This window comes from Carlito syrichta, unplaced genomic scaffold (genome assembly GCF_000164805.1).
Source record: "Carlito syrichta isolate Samal-C Ts95f unplaced genomic scaffold, Tarsius_syrichta-2.0.1 Scaffold298741, whole genome shotgun sequence".
NCBI lineage: Eukaryota > Metazoa > Chordata > Mammalia > Primates > Tarsiidae > Carlito > Carlito syrichta.
Genome location: NW_007242837.1, coordinates 5908 through 11345, shown reverse-complemented (window position 1 = coordinate 11345; position 5438 = coordinate 5908).

Genomic DNA, 5438 nt, shown 5'->3' with positions numbered 1-5438 from the left:
GTATCTGTTAAATTTGCATTAATTTTATTCAAATGATGATAATCTAATTATTTGAATATGGCTTATAATTGCATGTGTCTCAGATTGTATAAAAATGTACTCAAATGTATGACAGATGATTCAACAAAAATCCAGAAATACTGTACTTGTTTGTTAAACACATCATTGGAAATTGAAGGGCAAAATAGTGTTAAATCGGTCAGATAAACTGTGGTCTTGACCTAAAGCAGACAAACAAAAGATTTTAACTCATCCCTAATAAAATGTGAATACAGTTGAAACAATTTTTTTGTTTATTCTTCTAATAGTTATAAAGCTTCTGATTGTTCCTGTAGTAATTATCTAACGGGGATCATCCATGTACTTGTTGATGTTATCAGATTGTTGTACAGGATTAATGATGAAGTTGTGTGTCAAAGAATTGCATTTATTATTCTAAGAAGCCCAGACTGTGGATCTCAATCTACAATGTCACCAGGAAACTACAAGCATAAACACCCAGTTTCTTTGTGAGTTACGAAAGTCTACCCTTCCTTAAGTAATGTTATAGATGACATTTCACTTATTTGTTTGAAAAACAATTATATAAAGCAAAATAATTCTGTATATTTATACAAAATCAAATTTAACATAATAGTTTTTAATACACTCAAATTAAGCATAATTATGTTCAATCAAATTTAATATAAAATAAAGCAAAATTCAAAATTTAATAATTAGGAAGTTACAGTTATGCATATGTAATAAGATGAAATAATTATGTCTCACTTTTCTAGAAACTGAACCCATTATATTTTGGTGCTCACCTTTTAAATCTTATTTTCTATAGAAATGGTAACCATGTTATACAGTATTTAGTGTAACACTGTGTTCCTCAAATAGTTATGAGTAAGTTTTGCTTTGGGGAAACTGTATTTTCTAGTTGCAACCCGTTTTCACAAAATTAAATATATATCATAGGCTAAAGAATGACTTCTAAATGTGTCTATCTATATACGCTGTAAATATATTATATGGTTTCATTGGGAATCAATTACATTAGACAAAATAAGCTATATGATTTATGAAATATCAATCTTATTAATACAGCATTTATTGCAGTATTTATTTACTTTTAGCTTTTTTGAGTTGCAGAAGTGCGGCCACTTGCAATTTATTAAATTAAATATGTTTTCATGACAACATGCTTCGCAATAAACTTTCAGTATATGAGGAGGGACCCAAAATACCAGAATTAGGTTTTGAAGGGTGGGTACCTTGTCATATAGGCTTCCTATCCTAGTTAAGGGTTCTAGGAACCCATCAGTCAGTGTTTCAACTACCATTGTTGTGATAGGCTGAGTTTGGCTTCGTAAATTTTGTTGCTGTTGTTGTTGGAGATTCTTTCAATGTTTGCCCATTTCATGATGGCTGATTTGTGAATGCATCTGTCCATACTCCACTGAGTGTTCAACAGTATTTGACCAAAAATGGCATGATCCCTGCCCCCACTCTCCCTCTTCATTTAATCTCACCCGAGAGACTTTTTATTGTATTTTTGTTTCCCTGGATGAAAAAAACGTCTCAAAGGGAAATGTTTTGCCGATGTGGAAAAGGTGCAATAAAAAAATACGGAAGCACTAAAAGACATCAAAATTTTCAGTTAAAGATAAAGGTCTTGTTTTAGGTACAACCTCTTCCCAGAGGTAGAATGTATCTAATGACTTAATATGGTGGCATAAAATATTGACTCTCATGTCTCAATCTGGCAATATTATGTAGAGCCACTCCAGTTCCAGAGGTCCTGAAAAATCAACTGAGACCTTTGCTGTGACTTTCTATAGTGATTCTCTGCCTCTCTCCAGTTCTGCTTCTTCATTACTTCAAGGGTTTTAGAACAGAGATCATGTCACCATAAACTTCCTGCCAGTGTGTTTCTATCCCAGAGTCTGTTTCTCAAATAATCAGACCTGTGCAGTAAGAACTCAAAACTGTGAAGACTTTCAATCAATAATAAAATAAGACTACACATTGGTGAAAGCAAGTGAAAAAAACCAAAAACAAAAAATAGGCAATAGGCCTGAAAATACACTTCACCAAGGGAAATATCCAAATGGCTTAAGAAAATTCTCAGACTTTTTTATCATTAGAAAAATGTTAAATAAACCATGGAAAGATATCTCCACAAACACACCAATATGACTCAGATGAAAAAGGCAGGCAACAGAGTGTTGGAGAGTACCTACAACCAGTGCAGCTCTCATACTTTGCTGAAGAGAGTTCACAGTGGTACAACTATTGTGAAAAGCTGTTTGCTATCATCTACTAATGCTGTAACCCAGAATTCTTCTTTTCAAGTAAACTCAACAGAACTATATGCACGGAAAGAAATGTTCAAAGGAAAAAATGGTTCACATTATACACAATAACGACCTTGGTAGTACATAATAAGATAAAAATGGGTAACTAGTAGAAAGTATTTTCATGCAAAGAAATACTATACAACAAGAAATAATTATAAGCTCAGTATAAATGAATTCAGACACAAAATAAATTCTATGTGTTTCTTATATGAAGTTCAAAAGCATGCAGAAAGAATCCATCATGTTAGAAGTCAATGAGTGTAAGTTATCTCTACTGGATAAGGTCTTACAAACCACAGATACTAAGAAGGAAATCAACAATCTTACTGCCAAAAGAGTTAGAATTAATTTGGAGTTGAAGAAAAAACACATTACAGCATTGGCAACATAAAGTGAAAACTCGTTAGAAAAAAAATGGTGAAAACATGCAAGTCTGCCACGGGGTCACCATCTCAACTGGGCAACAAACACACCATCCAGAAATGTGGAGGGTTTGCAGGAAAGGAGAGCATCTATAAAGAGCTAAACAACTCTTCTCATATACCTGGCTGGGCAACTATGTATCTATTCAAAGAAGATCTGAGAAGGCCCAGCAGAAAGTAAAAGCCAAGAATAATTTAAATATAGGTTGAATGCTGAGCGCATCTCCAAATCTCTCATAAATGGAACAGCCAAGGATAGGATCATTATGATCTCAAGGAGTTTAAACAAAACTTCTGCCCAAATGGTTGGCTGGTTCCTATAATTCACAGACACGGGGTAAATCCTGAGAAGCCAAACAAACAGTACAATAAGAATTTAAGAAAGTAACATAAAGAACGATTCAGTTATGGACTTGGCAGCAGATTGGACGGAGTGGGAGACAATCATACTTAGTGATTATCACAGAAACAAATAACCCAAGACCACTCACAACTGGAACCTGAACCTTAATCACAATAGCACAATGGAGGGATCAGCAGTCATGGGACACTACCGAGGCAGGGGTGGGCACATAACAACACAAAAGATACCTGGTCTTAAACCAGGGAAAGGGAGGATCAGCTGGAGGCTCAAAATTGACCTGTACGTAGATTACTCCTGAACCTAATTCTGACTTGTACACCACATTTCTATAATAAAGTTATAAAACAATTAAGTATAGACATTAGCAGCCATACACTAAAGAGAAGACATATTGCATAAAGTTCAGGAAATATGCTAAAATAGATTCAGGGGAAATAAAACAGAATACAGTATTGCTCTAATATACTATCTAAAAATACATAGCGGTGAACCAAAAAAAAAAAATGATTTTAAAAAGTGTTACTCATACTTAGGAATTATCAATAAAGATATTTTAAAACAAATTTTCCTAATCTAACAATGAGAACAAACAGAATTATCTCAAAATTATGCATATTTTAAACCCATAAGAGAGATAGGTTGAAAAGCAGCCTAATAAACTAAAATCCACTAGGTGATATCTCACACAGTTGCTTTCTTCTTTGGTAAAGCAGTGAAAGAGATAAGAAACCACTGCAGATGCCGAAAATATGACAGGAGATGAGATTTCAATAAATTTGGCAAGGTTAAGTGTTAGCTCTCTTGGTCACTTAAAATCCCTGGGTGCCTCAGATATAAGGGGAATTTGCACCCATTCATCCACTCTTTTTCATAGTCCTCACTGAAGCTCAAAAGTTGTGGGAAGGGGAAGAGAACTGAAAAAGATACCCTCTGAGCCATAGGTATACCAGCCATGATATAGTTTGAAGGTGAAACAGGAAATTCAAGTAATTTCTACACATTAGGTGTATAACAGGGCAACAAGAGAAAACGCCTTTGAAATCCAGGCAAGTAGCATCTTCTGTGTGTCATATGAAGGCAGAGCAAGAATGCCGATTATTCCCAATCCAGGTCTTACACTAAGCATAAAGCACTGACCATCTGCAATGAGAAACACCTATCAGTTTGTGATGTTTATATAACAACTGATTTACCTAAGTCCTTTGTGACTCAGGGATACTCCACCAAAGTCTTTCATTTTCCTTACCCCAATTTCTTCCATCTTTAACTGACAACTCAAATACCACCATGGGTGTTAGATTGATAAGCAGCTGTATGGCATGTTTTGATAAATTTAGAAAAAAAGTCACTTCTCCATAGTACCTGCAAAAGCAATTAGAGTTCAAATCTAACCTATTGATTCTCCACTCATATGAGATATAATTCCTTCCTAATTAATGTATAAATATTTTTGCTTCCATAATCCTGCGTCTTCTTGGACAATCCTTCAAAGCTCCTCCTGTTCTGGGAGGCCCTGATGGTGTGAATATGAATGCATTTTCGTTTTTTATGCTCATTGTTTGTTGTGTCATTAAATGCAGCCGTCTGATAAATTCCCAGATTATCAGAGGTGGGGACTTTGCAATGTTCATTTTGGGTGGATCAAAATACCATTTACTACTACAGAGAGGGCAGGATAATTGAAAATGACACCTCTAACGTGTAGGTACATGGGAGCTGCTGAAATATAAAGATAGGGCAGAAGATCTGAGATAAAATGACCAGCATTCAGAACTGATAAAACAAAGCTCATGATCTTGCCTGCAAAATTAAATTTGAGGTGTGTGTAAGTTGAATATAATTATAGGAACAACGCAACTTAAGACCCAGCTAAACTTTAGAACAGATTGATTCAATTTCAAATTCTAATGCCCTAAAAGATGAATCTGCATGCTGTTTAAGGTACCTAAGTATTACTTACCTCGTCTAAACTGCTTTTCTACACTCATTGCTTAATATGCAATCAAAAAGTATAAGATATGAAAAAGCAAGAAAATGTGACCCATTGTTAAGAAAGTTAATAGCATATCCAGACTCAGAGATGGGGATTTAATACTGTTAGACCAGAATGTTAAGAAAAAGTTGAACAGCATGTAAAAAAAAAATAATCAAAAGGAAGTACTAGATGTGAAATTATTAATATCAGTAATAAATATTAATACTTTTTCTGTGGACATATAACTACACTAGACATGAAACAGAAAATATGTGAACTTCAGGCCATGGCAATAGAAATTATGAAACTGAAATATAACGAGAACAAACAGTGCT